Source organism: Elephas maximus, chromosome 7, assembly GCF_024166365.1.
Source record: "Elephas maximus indicus isolate mEleMax1 chromosome 7, mEleMax1 primary haplotype, whole genome shotgun sequence".
Classification (NCBI taxonomy): domain Eukaryota; kingdom Metazoa; phylum Chordata; class Mammalia; order Proboscidea; family Elephantidae; genus Elephas; species Elephas maximus.
This window is the reverse complement of record NC_064825.1, coordinates 9521557-9540454: the sequence shown is the minus strand read 5'-3', so window position 1 is coordinate 9540454 and position 18898 is coordinate 9521557. Positions and strand designations below refer to the sequence as shown.

General features: G+C 40.0%; 1 long non-coding RNA gene across 1 annotated transcript in view; it reads left to right on the top strand.

Annotated features, from left to right (window-relative positions):
• The first annotated feature begins 18472 nt into the window (after positions 1 to 18472).
• The window catches only part of LOC126078688 (uncharacterized), a 155410-nt gene continuing 154984 nt past the window's right edge, over positions 18473 to 18898 (top strand). Inside the window, exon 1 of the long non-coding RNA XR_007518134.1 lies at positions 18473 to 18615. This is a non-coding gene — a long non-coding RNA (uncharacterized LOC126078688). The remainder of the gene's footprint in view (positions 18616 to 18898) is intronic.

Below are 18898 nucleotides of genomic sequence, written 5' to 3'. Positions count from 1 at the left end.
TAGCTGTGTCTCTCACCCACAAGATGTGCTCTGCTTGAGGCCGTGCCATTCATCTTGGTGTCCTTTCTGAACCTAGTGTAGGATCTGAAGCTCTGCAAGAGCTCACTTGATATGTGCTGAATCCATTCAACGACTGTTCATTGAATTCCTACAGAAATTATCTCACCCTTGCTCACAAGCTTCCTGGTGCAATTGTCCTTATCTTTTTTCGGTTCACACTCCTCTTTGAGAATCTGATGAAAGCCAGGCATCTTTACATCAGAAAGACACAAGAACTGATAAAATTTTACTCCCTTCTTTAGGTGTCCATGGACTCTGGGTGCAGAGTCTAACGGATATGAATCGAATACTTAGTGAATTGAATTTTTTCTTATTCCTATTAATCAATTCTCTTCTGATTTCAAGTTATAGAAATCAAACTGAAGTTAGCTTAGATAAAAAGGGATTTAAAAAAGAAAACATAATGCATCCAGGAAATGATTACATTAAAGGAAAAAAGAGAAGTAGAGGTATGAGCTTGGCCACTGGAATGACTGGAGCCGGAGACTTAAATATTACTAGAACTTGCTACTATCTGTTGATCAGTGCTGTTGTTGTTGTTACGTGCCATCGAGTCAGTTCTGACTCATAGCAACCCTATGTACCACAGAATGAAACACTGCCCGGTCCTGCACCATGCTCACGATCGTGGATCAGTAGATCAGTTCTATTCTCTCAGACTGGCTTCCCCCACAAGTTGGGGAATAAGCTAGCTGACAGTCCTGTGGCCTCACGTCTCAGCCCTGGAGAGGGGTTGGTCCTCCTCTCTTAGTCACAATTCAAGAAACTCTCATGGAAAGATTCTGATTGTCTAGCTTGAGTGACATGCCAACCCCCAGATAATTGATTGTTGGGGAAAGAAAAGCTCCACAAAAATGGGGTGTTCTTCCCAGAAGAAGATAGAAGTAGATGTTTCCTGGGTTTTTTCTCACCACCAACTTCTCTGCCTGTGCACTTTTTTCTTATATACAGCAGCCTGCAAGCCTCTGCAGCCTCTCCCAGGGGATACTTTAAACTTCCAAACATCTAGCCCTTCCCACCTACGTTCCACACCATCCAAACTTGGCTTCTGTAAGTCACTTCCTTTCAAGATCTAATTCTTTATTTTTTAAGGGCACAAATAACTATTTATTGGATTTATCTGGGCCAACTTTTTTTTTTTTTTTTAACCTATTAAGGAAAAAAAGTCACAAGGGCTTCTTCTCCCTAGATAAGCTGTGTTTTCTTAACGGCCTTCTATAATAAATAATCAACCTTAACCAAAAGTAGTTCTAAAACTAGAAATTCTGCCTGACATCACAGGCCCCAGACTTAAACATCACTGATGTTTAGAGCTAGGAGAATCTCTAGAGATCATCCTGTCCAATCCTTCATATTATAGATGAGAAACTGAGGCTTAGAGAATCACTTAGCCAGGTCACACAGCAAATTGGTATCAAGCCACCAGCCAGAGCTTAAGTCCCCAAATACCCAATGCAGTGTCTTCTTGCTTCATCGTGATGCACTTAAGAGAAGGCTTGGCTTGTCACAGGGCCAGTGGAGCACATCACTAAGCACATCCAGGTTGTTTCTCCATTTGTGTAAGTCCTAATATTAATACTGTCCATGCGAATGTAGTGAATTATAAGTTTCATGGGAGGCCTGTGCTATCAGGGTTAGAACTACGAGCTTTGGAGCCAGGCTGCTTGTGCTCGCAACACAGCCTTACCACTTATATGCTTGCACAAGTTATTTAACAGTTCTGTACCTCAGTATCCTCGTCTGTAAAATACGTCTTCCTACAAGTCCTCTGAAGCAATATCCTTACTTAGCTTTCATTTTCTTTGTGATTTATGCTACTCTGGGTGTTGGCAATCCCACAACAAATGGATGCCCATAGTAGCATACACCATGTTGGGTTTTGGAAGAATAAATAAACACATGAAAAGCACTTACTGTCTGGTGCACAGTAAGCATTCAATGATTGTAAGCCACTTTAATTAGTAAAGTTTCCAAAAAAAAAAAATGGTAGTATTTTAAAGACAAAGTAAAATACAGTTCTCTCCAAAAATTTTTCAAAGTCAGTAATTTAAAGTGTTAATTAGATAAAATTTCCTTTCTGCCATCTTCTGAGAACAAAACAAGGAAAAACTGTTATCAGGAATTTAGTTAAAAAATAATAAAACAATCTAATATCAGTAAACCTAAATTAGCCCTAGATTCAGCCCAATCTACTACTTAGGCTGCCTGCATCTGCTGCCCTATACAATCGTAACTGACATTCAGAATAATGATTTGTGTCTCCTTAAATCCTGACTCCTCAAACACAAAATAATTATAAAATAATTGCTATCATTTGAGTCCACCACTCATCTATGAGTTTATCATACTGCGGTGGCTTTCACGTTGCTGTGATGTTGATGTGTCACCAATACTTCAAATAGCAGCAGGGTCATCCATGGCAGACAGGCTTCAGTGGAGCTTCCAAACTAAGACACAGTGGAAAGGACCTGGCCATCTACTTCTGAAAACATTGACCAGTGAGAACCTTATGGTCAGCAGTGGAACATTGTTAGTCTTTGAACTTTATCAGTAAGTGTTTCAAGTACTCTTCACTTTCAGCAAGCAAAGTTGTGTCATCAGCATATCACAGGTTGTTAATGAGTCTTCCTCCAACCCTGATGTCGTGTTCTTCTTCATATAGTCCAGCTTCTTGGGTTATTTGCTCAGCATGCAGATTGAATAAGTATGGTGAAAAGATACAACCCTGACTCACACTTTTCCTGCCTTTAAACTATGCAGTATTCCCTTTTTGTGTTCGAGCACTGCCTCTAGGTCTACATACAGATTTATTTCTCATGAGCACAATTAAGTGTTCTGGAATTCCCATTCTTTGCAATGTTATCCATAATTTGTTATGATCCACACAGTCGAATGCCTTTATACAGGCAATAAAACACAGGAAAACATCTTTCTGGTATTCTCTGCTCTCCACCAAGTTCCATCTGACATCAGCAATGATCTCCCTCATTCCACATCCTTTTCTGAACCTGGCTGCAACTGTTTTTGAATGATCTTCAGCAAAGTTATACTTGTGTGTGATATTGATGATATTGTTCAATAATTTCCACATTCTCTTGAATCACTTTTCTTTGGAATGGGCACAAATATGTATCTCTTCCATTTGGTTGGCCAGGTATCTGTCTGTCAGATTTCTTGGCATAGATGATTGAGCACTCCACCCTTAAAAAACACCACAGGCCATTGTTCCACCCTTTGAAACCCCAGAGGTCCTGGCCATACCTTTTGAGACTGAAACAGCTTGGCTTCTTGTCTTCCTTATATCTTCAGCTTCTGCTTCCTAGTTTCTTGGCCTCTTGGCTCCTTGGGCTTCATGCTGAGTCTGCCCTGCTGGGGCAAGTGTTTGAAGCTCTGTAGTTCCACCAATAAGTGCCTGGTGGCACCCTACTTCACCAGGATGCCTCCTGTACACAGGCTCTCAGCTCTCTCACTCCGTGGGTCAGCTCCAGCACTGTTGGGTGCTGGTCTCCTGGTTCTGCTGCTGCCAGTCCTCTGCTGCTTTTTCTCACCATCTCCACCTTCTCTGTGGTTAACAGTTCTCCTCACTTTCTTCTGAGTCTTTGATTCATTCACACTTTCAAAACCACTTCCACAATTTAGGTATCTGTTACAACAGCACCCCACTCCTGGTACCAAATCCTGTCTTAGTCATCTAGTGCTGCTATAACAGAAATACCACAAATGGATGACTTTAACAAAGAGAAATTTATTCTCTCACATTCTAGTGGGCTATGAGTCCAAATTCAGGGCATCACCTCCAAGGGAAGGCTTTTGCTGTGTCACCTCTGGAGGAAGGTCCTAGTCATCAGTCTTCCCCTGGTTGAAGAGCTTCTCATGTGCAGGGATCACCAGGCCAAAGGACACACTCTGCTCCTGGTGCTGCTTTCTTGGTGGTATGAGATCCCCATGTTTCTCTGCTTGTTTCTCTCTTTTATATTCCAAAAGAGATTGGCTTAAGACACTGTCTAATCTTGTAGATCTCATCAATATAATTGCCACTAATCCATCTTATTACATCATAAAGATAGGATTTACAACACATAAGGAAATCACATCAGATGACAAAATGGTAGACAAGCATATAATACTGGGAATCGTGACCTAGCCAAGTTGACAGATATTTTGGGGGGACACAATTCAATCCATGACAATATTCAAGGTTGTGCTTTAACTGTTATGGCTTTGTGCTAATTTTCTTCAGCTTTAACTTGAACTTACATATGAGCAATTGACAGTCTGTTCTGCAGTCAGCCCCGGCTTTGTTCTGACTGATGATATTGAGCTTTTCTATCCTCTCTTTCCACAGATGTAGTTGATTTGGTTCCTGTGTATTCCATCTGGTGAGTTCCATGTGTGCAGGAACCATTTATGTTGTTGAAAAAAGGTATTTGCAATGGAGAAGTCATTGGTCTTGCAAAATTTTATCATGCGATCTCCAGTGTCGTTTCTATCACCAAGGCCATATTTTCCATTGTTCACATTCCAGTCATCAGTAATTATCAGTTCATCTCGATTGCATGTTTGATCAATTTCAGACTGCAGGAGTTGGTAAAAATCTTCAATTTCTTCATCTTTAACCTTAGTGTTTGGTGCATAAATTTGAATAATAGTCGTATTAACTGGTCTTTATGTAGGTATATAGATATTACCCTATCACTGACAGTGTTGTACTTCAGGAGAGATCTTGAAATAAGATTTTAAGAAGAATAGAAGAAGTTTATTTGATCTCCAGTTACAGATCACAAAACCTGTTCTTCAGCAGTTTATACAGTAAAGAAATCATAGTGCCAAGGCCCAAATATATATCTATTGGCACAAATTCTGAACCTTCCTCAATATTCTAAATTTCTTTTGAGGAGAGTGGGAAAACCAAATCATATAATCTTCCAGATTAACTAGTGTGAGGTGAAGAATTACTTTATCCAAATAATTTGTTCTTTGTTCTTGGTTCCTAAGACATAGCCTCTAAATCCTTGGAATTTCCCAAGTAATTAGAATGTCTTTAATATTCATGTGGGACTATAGACTACACCTAATACTTTATGCAACTGGGGTGGGGGGAAGCTCAGGTGAACTCCATGGTTGGTGAAAGACATTGATGCACAGGAGGGTAACACATCCTAGAGGACAAAGAAGCTCCTCATTGGGTACTCTCCCAGACCTTGCCATGTGGATCTCTTCCTTTGTATCCTTTATAATAAAACTGCAGTCATAAGTATAGCACTTCCCTGAGTTCTGTGACTTGCTCCAGAAAATTATTAAACCCAAGGGTGCAGGGAGAACCCCTGAATTTGTAGCCAACAGCTCAGATGTGTGGGAGTCTTAGGGACCCCCAAGCTTGTGGCTAGTGTCTGAAGTTTCGGGCAGACTTGGAGACCTGGAGGAATGTTCTCTCAATGTGTGCAATCTGACCTAGCTCCAGGTTGTTAGGACCAGAAGAAGAGCTGAATTTGGAGTTAGTATCAGAGACATTTAGAGTTCACCTCGGAAGACACTTGTCTTAACTATGTGTTACAAATGCAGAATTATATGATGTTGTAATAGTTATCAAGCCATGTCTATTTCTCAGGTTTAACTTATAATACCCCACCTCTTTAAAGTGCTAAAAAGCAAAGATGTCACTTTGATGACTAAGGTGTACCTGACCCAAGCCATGGCATTTTCAATTGCCTCATAGGGGTGAGAAACCTGGACAATGAAAAAGAAAGACCAAAAAAGGAGAATTCATTTGCATTGTGGTGCTGGTGAAGAATATTGAACATACCAGGTACTGCCATAAGAATGAACAAATCTGTCTTGGAGGAAGCACAGCCATAATGTTCCTTAGAAGCAGGAATGGCGAGACTTGATCTCAGTTATGTTGGACATGCTGTCAGGAAGGACAAATCCCTGAAGAAGGACATCATGCTCGGTAAAGTGGAGGGTCAGTGAAAAAGAGGAAGACTCTCAATGAGATGAATTGACACAGTGGCTGCAACGGTGGCCTTAAACATAACAATGATTGTGAGGATCGTGAAGGATTGGGCAACATTTCTTTCTGATATACATAGGGTCTCTATGAGTCAGAGACAATATGACAGCAGGTTAAATGTGTAGGAGTCCTGGGGACCCCCTTGTAATGAGGATCCCTCATTGTAAAATTACCATTAGTTGCTTCAGATAACCAATTATGGCAATTTTCTTTTAACCAGGTGTCACTCTAATATTAACACCTACCCATGGCAGGATCACAGCTTATAATAATAGCCAATAAGTAAAATTCTGAGCTCGGCAAGTTTAGTAAAGCCTCCAACTTTTGTTCTGTGGAGTAAACTGGTTATACATACACATACACACATACACACACACACACAATTAATTAGGACTATTTTTAGTGAAATATTGGTTTTTTAACATTGATCAAATGAAATTTCATCTCTCTGACCTTTGAAAGTGTAAAAAGAAATGAGAAGAATTGACTATAAGATAAACTTTATTTTAAACTATAAGTTTACCCATTTTTATATGTTATGTTGAAGTGCAAAATGTTTTTTGTGAATTATTCACCCTTTCAAATCTTTCTGGGGTGCCATTGTACAAACAGATTTCTCTCTACAGAAAGAAAAATGAATCAACCCTGAATCACTTCAGGAAGCTAACGTTTTTTAACAACAGCGTATTACCATTATTTGACATCTGTTACACACCAAGAATGTTCAAGAATGTCTGTTGTTTAGTAAGGCTTTCAGAGAACATTGACTCAGTTTGTAGTCAACCAAAAGTCTAAATTTGACTGTAAAGGATAGAAACTGCCAAAGAATGAAGGGGACTTGTAGGCAAAGGAGCAAAGATAGTGGACATCTTCTTGACTCTGGTGTCCAGAGCACTGACACTTCACATTTACACAGTGCTTCTATTTTAATTGTATTAATATTAAGAGAAAATTCCTCTTTAGGATGAGAAAACTGTTGCACAGAATGGCAAGGACTCTGACTCTATTTCACATGGCTTGGGGAGACCTGTTGGAATGAGGAAATTTAAAGTCCCTTATCTTCATATTTTCATAGCGACCCTATAGGACGGAGTAGAACTGCCCCATAAGGTTTCCAAGTAGCAGCTGGGGGATTCGAACTGTCAACCTTTTGGTTAGCAGCCTGAGCTCTTAACCACTGCACCACCAGGGTGAGTCAGAATCAACTCAACAGCAACAGGTTTTTTTGCCCTGGTAACACAGTGGTTAACTGCTTGACTGCTAACTGAGAGGCTGGAGATTCAAACCCATCCAGCAGCTCAGTGACCTGCTCATGTAAAGATTTCAGCCAAGAAAACCCTATGTGGCAGTTTTGTCGCATGGGGTCACTAAGAGTCAAAAATTGACTTGACACCACCTAACAACAAACAACATCTCCCTTCATCTTGCCTCCAAGAAGCAATTCCTCTGGAGAAAGCCCCATGACCTATTACAAACCGGATTTTCTTATACCCTTCAATTTACAGAGTCCCTGGGTAGTGCAAACGGTTAACTCGCTCAACTGTTGACAAAAAGGTCGGAGGTTTAAGCCCACCCAGAGGCACCTCAGAAGAAAGTCCTGATGTCCTAAACACTGGCTCTTGGAAACTCTGCGGAGCACAGTCGTACTGTGAGTCACATCCACTCCAAGGCAACTGGTTTGGTTGGAATGTGCAGGGCATCCTCACACTCCTCCTGTTGTTTCCAGCTCGAAGCAATTGTTACGTGACTCTGAATAAGCAGATATAAATAATAGCTGATAGGTGACTTGTCATTAATTTTTGCCACGGTTTCCTGGTGTGAGTAGAATTACAGCAATTTTATGTGTTAGAAAAGTTATTTTTTTTAATAAACTGAGTCAGATTTTCCTCACTTGTCTCTCTGTGGGCCACATAGTCCTGTAGCTATTATGCTGAGACTTTGATGATGATGTGTTTCGTGGTGCTGAGAGCTTACACAAAGTGATTAACACAGACTGCAAAATCATCTACAAAAGCTGATGTACAGGGAAGTGGAAACCTATGGAGGAAGCCCACAAAGTCATATTTCCAGACAAATCATGCCAGATCTCACTCACTAGAGTATGAATCTGTAAAGTGTACTTTATGGTAAACCACTGGCTGAAGCTGATGATGTCAGCCTAATTTAGCCTTGAACACAGCTCATAAGGATAATAAAGCAAATAGAAAAGATAATGTACACAGTGCAAGCAGGGCTTCAGACTGGTTCATTCTGGTTCAGCCTCCTGCTGAGAATTTGCATTTTCGTCCTCAGATATACATCAAAATCTACATTTTAACAAGATCCCCAGGTGATGCTTATGTATACAGAAGAATTTTAATAAGATCCCTAGGTGATTCTTATCTATGCATAACTGTCATCTGGAGATCTCGTTAAAATGTAGGTTCTCATTCACTATGCCTGGGGTGGAAAGGCAATCACAGCAGGGGATTGAACCAGAATGAACCAGTTCAAAGCCCTGAGTGCAAGATGCCTGAATTGTAAGCAAGATAAGTGGTATGACTGGAGTTTTCTGCCCCATGTATCTCCCCAGATACACCCGGTGTCATTGTGCCTGAAATTCTATGATTCGAGACCCATAACCAGGATGTAGGCATTGCCCCATGTTATGGATTGAATTGTCTTCCCAAAAAAGCTATGTTGAATCATAACCCCTGTACCTGTGAATGTGATCTTGTTTGAAAACAGAGTTTTCCTTTTATCAGTTAAATTAAATGGGGTCATTTCGGAATAGGGTGACTCTTAATCTTAATCCTTTTTGAGTGGTGTTTTATAAAAGGGGAGAACAGACAGAGAAACAGAGCCACACACAGGGAAAGGCGTCATGTGAAGATACATCTCTAAGCAGCAAAAGAACGCCAAGGATTGCCAGCAGCCAGTAGAAGCTCAGAGAGAGGAAGGAACAGTTCCTCTCTGAGAACCCTCAGAAGAAATTGATATAGCCATACACTGAATTCGGACTTTTAGCCTCTGAAACTGTGAGACAATAAATTTCTGTTCTTTAAAGCAACTCACTTTGTGGTATTTTGTTATGGAACAAAGACACCCCAGGAACAGAATTCCGTTTTCAAATGCAAGAAATTCTGAAGGTGGTAAGTATGAAGTCAGTGAAATACTAGGTTGAATCAATTTAGAAAACTGTTCTGTTTGCTGATAGAGTGACTCAAACACCCCTGTGAGGCACTGGGAACCCTGGAGGTGAGAGGACCCTGAAGGAAGTGAGGAAGAGGAAAAGAGAAGGGAGCAAATTTTTCATATGAGCAGTTTAGACCACATCAGAGGACACTGATTTTACTGACTCTTTGACATATTTCAAAAGATGAGATTAGTAATAAATAGTGTCTTCTTTTTTTTTTTTTTTTTTTTCCAGTCACCATCAGGTTGACTCTGACTCACGGCAACCCCAAGTGTTTCAGAGTAGAATTGTGCTCCATAGGGTTTTCAATGGCTGATTTTTTAGAGGTAGATCACCAGGCTTTTCTTCCAAGGCACCTCTGGGTAGGTTGAAGCCTCCTACTATTTGGATAGCAGCCAAGTGTGTTAATCATTTGTACCACCCAAGGGGCTCCAAATAGTGTAGATACTCAAATATAAATAACCAAAACTTGTTGCCATCAAGCCAATTCTGATTCATAGCAACCCTATAGGATAGAGCAGAATTGCCCCATAGGGTTTCCAAGGAGCAGCTGGTGGATTTGAACTGACGACCTTTTGTTTAACAGCCAAACCCTTAACCACTGGACACCAGAGCTCCACTAGTAGAGCAGTGGTTCTCAAAATTTATCATACATAAGAATCACCTGGGGATATTGCTAAACTGTAGATTCTGATTCAGTATATCTGATGGTGGAAATGCAGATTCTCAGCAGGAGTTTGAACCAGAACAAACTGGTTCAAAGCCCTGCTTTTTTCATGTAGATGGAAATGATTTTATACCTGCCTTTTCTTTGTAAACCTATAGTGGCATTGTTGCAAAATTCTCCTTTTTTTGCCTTCTATAAAACAGTTCCAATCCCACTTGTATTAATTTTACTTAAAAGCATTGGAGGAAATATCTGACAGTGTCTCAGAGGTCTTTTGGAATCATCCATTTCTTTTTGTTCTTGTTCTGTGGACTCTTCGTTTGTGCTGCAGAGCCTGTGTGGTCTTGTAGCTAAGTAAGTATCACGTCAGTCCATTCTCCATCACTCAGACTTCCCTGCTTCAAATATTGTTGTTGTTCTTGCCAACTTCAAAGATGGGTCCATGACTGGTTCCAAGGCAGCCTGTCTGAAGGGAAACCAGACTGAGCCATCATCAAGTTATCTGTGTCAGCCTCTTCATTATCAGAGTTTATCAGATGGAAGAGATCAAATTGCTCATCTGCTTTTTTATTTTTGAATGCTGAGCATCTGTTGTTTGATTGTGTATTGCCATGTAAGAACACAATAATCCTCAAACATTTTGATCACAAGTAGATCTGTGTGGGGGAAAAAAATGCCTTCCTGCTGGTAAATGCCTCCTTAGCTTTGATCAAAGGTGTGGAAGACATCGCATGGCACCTCAAATTGCCAATGAAAGCTGAGTTTTGAGAAGCCTGCAGGATAATCTAACTGAATTCCGAATCTAATTCACCTTTCTCAATTTGCAAATGAAAAAGCTGATGTCTGTAGGGGAAGCGAAAGTCCCTGGTCACCTCTTTAGTGGTGGCAGTAAGGCCAGAATCCAAAGCTCTCACTCCAGTCGATAACTGGAAGCAAACAGGACAAAGATTGCCCAGAGTGGCCTTGCCTCTGGATGCTCAAGTGGACAAAAGAGCTTTGAACTTCCCCACAGGTCAGTCTGAAGGTGAGGGACAGGACAGATTAAAGGGGGAGTCAGGGTTTATTTTGTTGGAAGCTGTCATCATTTGGTCTGACTTCAACATTTTAGTGGACTAGTGAGTTGGCATTTCAAATTAGGATCAAGTATTACTCTTACTTTATTGCTTAAATCTGCATAGCCAGTCAAATAATAATAGAAATGAGATGTAAATTTGGAAACTATTCAAGTAGAAGAAACAATACTAATTAAAATTTTTTAGTGGGGAGGCTTAAGAAGGCTGATTTTATCACTGACTTGTTAACTAGTTTTTCCCTAGAGACCCAGCACTTAATTAAGTAGAGAAGGCATCTCATGGTACAATCTAAAAAGGGCAGACTCAAATGCTTCCCCACTGGCAGGCCACGGTGCTAGAAACTCTCACATTTGAACACTCACGCTCCTCTTCCTGAAAGCATTATGTCCCAGATTTGGTGTTGTTGTTGGACTGGGTTATATCCACTAACCCATGAGTACCCAACTTTCATCAACTAAATTTATGAGACAACTGAATGGAGGAAAAGTAAGACATGCTGATTTTGGTTTTATGTGGAGATGAAAGAAAGAAAGAGAAAATAAGACGTTGACCATATGTTTTGTGTTAGCCACCATGCTAAGGGCCTTCTCATATACCATTTTATTTGATTCCCACAATAACCCTGGGAAGCAGTGTCTTAGTTACCTAGTACTACTGTAACTAAAACACCACAAGTGGGTGGATTTAAGGAACAGAAATTATTTTTTCACAGTTCCAGAGGGTATAAGCCCAAATCAGGTCCTCAGCCGTGTTGAATCCTTCCTTGTCCATAGCATGGGGCATTCCTTGGCTTGTATACGATTCTCACATGGTGTCTGTCTTCCCGTATGGGGCTGGCTCTGTGCATATTCTGTTGTTTTTTTTTTTTAAATCACTCAGAAGTGATGAGGTTTAGGATCCACCTTGTACTGGTATGACCTTATTAACACACAAGAGAAAGCCCCTATTTTATCTAAACAGGACCACATCCACAATTACAAGGGCTATGAATCAACACATATTTTAGGTAGGTGGGTGGGGGAGAACACAATTCAATCCATAACAAGTAGGTATTAGATCTGTTTTATAATTGAATAAAATGAGTCATGGAGGGATCACCCAGGGTCACAGACCTAACAAATAGCACGGTAGTGCTTCAGAGAGAGCTAACTATAAAAAAAAAATTACTCTCCCCTTTCCATATTATAGAGTCATTGCTTGGGAATGCCTGCCCAGTCAGTAACTACATTTTCCAAAACCCTTTGCAAACTAATGGGCCATACAAATAGTTCTCACAAATGGAATATGTTGGGAAGTAGTGTATATTGCCTCTGAAAAAAGACAGTTAAAAGCAGATGGGCCTTCTCCGCCCTCTTTTTTCCCTGTTCTGGCTATAGGCAGAGCATGATGAGGCCCTAGGTGATGTAGGAGTCACATAGAAGGATCCTCTGTCTCTGAATTGTCCACTACCCAGGTACACCTACATGGGAGTTGGGAAAGTGAGATACATAATTTTATTACGTTAAGTCATTATAACGGAGGCCTGGTGGCACAGTGGGTTAAGTGTTCAGCTGCTAACCAATTAGGTCAACAGTTCGAATCCACTAGGCACTCCTTGGAAAACTTATGAGGCAGTTCTACTCTGTCCTGTAGGGTTACCATGAAGTGGAATCAGCTCGATGGCAATGTGTTTAGTTTTTGTTTTTGGTAAGTCACTATAATTTTGGAGTTATTATTAGAGTGGCTAGCATTTCCCTAAATAATACAAATAGGAATTTGGACCCTGTCTTGTCCAACCTAGGAAGTGGAAGGTGAGATCCAAAGATTAAACCAAAACAAAAAACCAAACCCATTGCCTTTGAGTAGATCCCAACTCATAGTGACCCTATAGGACAGAGCAGAACTGCCCATAGGGTTTCCAAGGAGTGCCTGGTGGATTGGAACTGCTGACCTTTTGGTTTGCAGCCAAACTTTTATTTTTTATACCACCAAGGTTTCCATCCAAAGGTTAAGCACTACTAATTAAAACAAGGCCAGGAAACACCACCACAAGTCCTAGAATTAACACGAAAGCACTAGAAATCGATAAACACCAGGATGGACATGGAGATTGGATGTTAAAAACAGAGTAAAGAGCTATCTAATCCATTTGTGGTATGACCAAACTTGTGCAATAAAAATGCAAAAATAATAATAATATGCAGATCTTTGGCCTAGGGAACATGCCAAGAATTAGCTTCTCAACTGCAACAAGAAGGAACGTGATGGGACAATCCCCCCTCAAGGAAGACAGACTTTACAAACAAGTTTTATAGTCATTAAAGCATCAAAACAGCCTCTCAAGGTCTTTTCCAGCTGTACCTTTATGACTGCTTTTCTCACTTAGTTTTACAGAATTTTAGCTTATTTATAAGATGCCTGCTGTCTCAGATAAACTGCCTCGAGTTAGGCCACAGGGAGTTTTAGAACACAAAGGAATTGGTGAACCTACAATTTCACATGATTATAGAAAAGTTGAAGTATATGCTGCAATCCTTTTCACAGAATATTATAGTTGACCCTGAAGCTAGGGAGCAAGGATATTTTATTTATTGACCCTGGAGCTTTTGCCAATGAGGTAACACAGTTATTATCTGTGAGTTACATATAGTACCTGTCTTAAGCTGGGTTCTCTAGAGGAGCAAAACCAGTGAAGCGTGTATATATACACATACAGAGAGAGAGAGGGATTTATTTCGAAGAAATGGCTCATGCAGTTGTAGAGGCTGGCAAGTCCCAAATCTGTGGGTCAGGCATCAGGCTGGAGGCTTCTCCTGATTCACATGGTTGCAGGGGCTGATGGACCCCAAATCAGCAGGTCAGATGGCAGACTACTGGCTCAAGGGGCTGAGGGAGCTGGTGAATCCCCAAATCTCCAGGTTGGACAGCAGACTGCAGGCTCAAGTCCCAAGGATCGAAGATCAGAGGATGACAAGGCGTATGCAGGATCAAGAGAGAAAGAGAGAACGCTTTGCCAGAACATCCATATGTATTTGACGCAGGCTACACCCCCAAGGAAACTCCCCTTACATCAGATCACAAAATGGGAGAAAATTACATAATACTGAGAGTCATAGCCTAGCTCCATTGACTTATAACATTAACCATCACAGTACCTTTCTTTTGAAAATCTTCTTGTTTTTAACTGAAAATAACAAATAGAGCATTCAAGTAAAGCAGAAGCAGGGAAGGAAGTGTGTGGATTAAAACATAAAACCAGAAAATGAAGAATGGCTGGGCACTAGGGTACACCCCAAGAAGGTTCTAGAGCTTCGTCTTTCCCAGTGACTTTATCCAGTCGAGTCTGCGGAGAAAGCTAAGCAAGCACAAGAGAAATGTGCAGTCACATTTGAGGCAGTAAACCACCAGGAGTTTCCAAAGATAGAAGCTATGAAATAGCTTCATTAAAGGCATCCTTCAGTAAAACCGACTTATTTTAGTATCTATTTATGTACCGTATTGCCTTATACTTTTCTTTGGTTGTTTCTTGACTCTTTGAACTGTAAACACTTATAGGGCAGGAATTCTCTTACTTTATTTTCAAAATGAAAACAGCCTTACTGTACAATTTGTAGTAAAATTTATAAATTAAATAAAGTATACAGAAGGAAGTAAATTCATACAAAGTCCCATTAACCAACGAAATAGCAATACTAACATTTTGTTGAATAAGCTTCCAGATAATTCACACTTTACACGCACACACCCCTACATATAATTTTATGTAAATTGGCTCACATATTAAAAGTCATTTTAACTTTTTTTTAATTTAAAAACACCTTATTGATATCCTCTCACAGTGATAAATATAAAATTATATCATAATTTATAATGACTGCAAAGTTTACAATTGTATTGATACACAATGATTTATCCCGTTGATAGACACTCGTTTCTAATTTTTGCTTTTAGAAACAACGCTGTGACAAACTGCTTTGTACAAATGCCTTGTTATACTTTTATAATAGTCTCCTTAGAATAAAGTCCCGGAAAGACAACTGTGGATGGGATTACTTTGCTTTCTTCATTTATATTCCCCACGACACATGATACAGAACTAAGCACAAAGAAGGTACAAGCCAGAGACCCTAGAGGTAAATTCAGCCTCACAGTTAAAGGAAGTCTACAAAATGAAAACACTGAATACCAAAGAGAAATGTTTCTGAGAAGTCCTACTGAAACTGAACTGAAAGGCCTGACTCTTCCCAAGAAAAATGCCCTTTATGTTTCTCTTGAGAGAAGGTTGTTAATGTTGATGCTAAAATGGAGTGAATTAACAATTTGCTAGTAAGCAAAAAAGTGCTTGGATGGAGTTCCTGTCAGCTAAAACTGCTGACAGAAACCTACAGGAGCCAAGAAGGAAAGGTGATGTCTTGCATCTGATTCGGAACCTAAATGCATTTTCCTCTAGAAGCACCAGTGATCGGTTTGAATGCTAGTTTAGAAAAGCTTATTAAACCTAAAATGTACCTGACTGTGTTTACAATACAATGTCAAAAATACAGACTCCAACTAATTGCATTTTTTCTATGGAAAATATATTCTGCATCACAACCACTGACATTTAAAAATAACATATTAAATACAAAGCAGTCATAAGCCAGGCACCTGCTGGCACAGTTATATCCATCAGTCTAAGTCTAAATTCAGGGCGCCGGCTCTAGAGGAAGGTTCTCTCTCTCTCTCTGTTGGCTGTGGGTTTTTAAAGTGTGAGAAAATAAATTCCTGTTTGTTAAAGCTACCCACTTCTGATATTTCTGAGACAGCACCACAAGATAACTAGGACAGAGTTTTCAAAATATTGGACTTCCAGCAACAAAGATGATTCCTGAGAGACGGGAAACAGAAGAAGTGAGACCTATGATTACACAGGTCCAATGCCTGGAGAGAACCCCCACTCCGTGACACAGGGAGGGGGAAACTAAACAGATGCCAGCAGGCTCCCTGAGTTGAAAAGACAGAGGTAGAACTGTGGGGAAAGAAAAGAGGCTAGACTTCCCAGAGCACTGGAGAGGAGAGAGCTGCACGAAGATTTCCAGAGATCTCCAGAAAATTCCCCTTGAGTCTTGCGCTCAGTACTAGTCAGCACATGTGTGAGAAAAGACTGCCTAAGACCAGAGGGAAAAATACAAAATGATCAGAGGGAACAATCCCGGTAGATCACACAGGGCCAGGAATAGTTGCTGACCTCACCGGCCAAAGAGGAAAACCTTGTAATTATGTCACAGGGTATCAGATAGACTACGCAAAGGTATTTTGCATCAGTAAGCCCTTAAAACCAAACCCATCGCCAAAGATTGGATTCTGACTCTTAGTGACCCTATAGGACAGAGTAGAACCACCCCACAGGATTTCCAAGGCTGTAATCTTTATGGAGGCAGACCGGTGCAGCTTTCTCCCGTGGAGCAGCTGGAGGTTTTGAATCGCTGACTTTCCAGTTAGCAGTGGAGCACTTAACCATTGCACCACCAGGACTGTAGATTAAATGTGTTCTGGACCACCTAACAAAACTTAAAGTCATTGCCAGAAAAGATTGAACTCTTTCAAAGGAAGTTAACTGCATCACAGAACTGCAACAAGAATACTTATAGGAACAAAAAGTCTCCGCCATTCAATGGGTTAAAAACCGTAATGTCTACCATCAAATCAAAAATTATCCAGCCGTGAAAAGAAGGAGAAAATACAAGTCACAATGAGGAGAAAAATCAGTCTATTGATACCAACTCAGAAATGACAAAAACATCAAAGTAGTATACAAGGACATAAAAACAATTCCTAATACTGTACTACATATGTTCAAGAAGCTAGAAGAAAGACTGAGCATGTAATGAACTTCTACAAATCAACTAAAAAGACAGTAATTAAAAAATGAGCAAAATTCTTGAATATATACTTCATAAAAGAATATGCCTAAATGATAAATAAATTTTTAAGAAGCTGCTCAAGATCATTAAATATCAGAAAAATGCAAACTAAAACCACAATGAGATACCACTGCATACCCCACCAGCAGTCTGTATGGTGAAAGAGTAAATTGGTGCAAACAATTTGGAAAATCGTTTTCCAGTGTCTACTAAATCTGAGTATACATCTAGTATTTCTTCTCCTCGGTAAATACCCAAGAGAAATGAGTGTTTATAGTCACAAAAAGGCATGAACAAGAATGTTCATAGCAGTCTTATTCATCAACTCTCAAAACTGGAAACTATCTAAAAATTCTTATGATTAGAATGGGTAAAGTGTAGTATAGTCACACAGTGGAATAATGCACAATAATACAAAGCCATAAAAAAAAAGCACTAATGATACATGCATCAACATGGAAAAATCTCAAAGGCATTATCCTGAGCGAAAGTAGAGAGGATACAGAAGAGTACACACAGTATGATTACGTTTACATGAGGTTCAAAAACATGCAAAACTGATTTACACTGATAGAGACTAGACCAGCGTTTAATTTTGGGGTGAACACTGACTGGTATGGGGTATGACTGAGCCATCTGGAATGCTAGGAATATTCTGTATCTTGATCTAGCAGGTTTGTGTCTGTGTATGCATATTTACCAGTCGCCATCATGATGACTCTGAATCGTAGTGATCCCATGTGTATCAGAGTAGAACTGTGCTCCATAGGGTTTTCAGTGACTGATTTTTTCCAGAGATAGGTCTTCAGGCCTTTTTTCTGAGGCATCTCTGGTTGAACTCAAACCTCCAACGTTTCGGTTAGCAGTGAGCACATGAACCATTTGTTCAACCCAGGGACTTCATATATGTGTACGTGTTATGTATATGTGTACGTGTGTATACACACACATAAAAAAACAAAACCCATTGTCATCAATTCGATTCCAACTCATAGCAACCCTACAGGACAGAGTAGAACTGCCCCATAAGGTTTCCAAGGCTGTAATCTTTAAGAAAGCAGGCTGCTGCATCTCTCTTCTGCTGAACAACTTGTAGGTTTGAACCACTGACCTTTAGGTTTGAAGCTGAGCACTTTAACCGCTGCACCACCAGGGCTCCTTTCACACACACACACACATACATATACGTATATAATTTCATCAAGTTGTATATTTAAGATTTCTGTACTCTACTATTTGTAAATTATACCTCAATTAAAAACAAACAATACAGATGACTGCTTTTGAAGCTCCATCAACCTTGGAATGAATTTAAGAACATGGACCCAAGCTGAGTAATGAGCAATAAGAGATGTGGTGGTTTTAAAATGTGTCTTCAGATTTGACATCCATCCCACCCAAAAGGTGAAGCCTAACTTCCTTCTCCCTGTATATCTGCCAAGCGTAGTGACTCACTTCAACAAAAATAGAACACAGTGGAAGCGATATTGCATGATTTCAAAAACAAGTTAGAAAAGGCAATAAAGTTTCCACCTGGCTCTCCCTCTTTCTCTCTTACTCTTGCTCTGTTCCTTTCTTTCTCCTTCTCTCTCTTTCTCTCCCCTTCTCTCTCTTATATCTCTATTCACCCTTCAAACCCAGCCACTCTGCTGTGAGAAGGCCAGCCAGCCACATGGAAAGCTCCCATGTCAGTGTTCCAGCCACAGCGCTTCCCAAGGTCTCAGCTGACAGTCAGCATCAGTCTCGAGGTATGTGAGTAAACCTTCATATTACTCCAGACTTCATCTTTCAAGCCACCCAGCTGATAGCAAGTAGAGCAAAGATAAGCTATCTTTACCAAGCCTGCCCAAATTACAGATTCCTGAGGAAAAAAAAAACCTTGTCATTTTTTAAAAGAATATGTATCATATAATCCCAATTTCATAAAAACATAAAACATATGTTTATTTACATAAAGAACAAAACCTGGAGAAAAACACATCACCAATTTTGACAATACTGTATTTCTTTTCTCAGCGATTTTTTTCATAC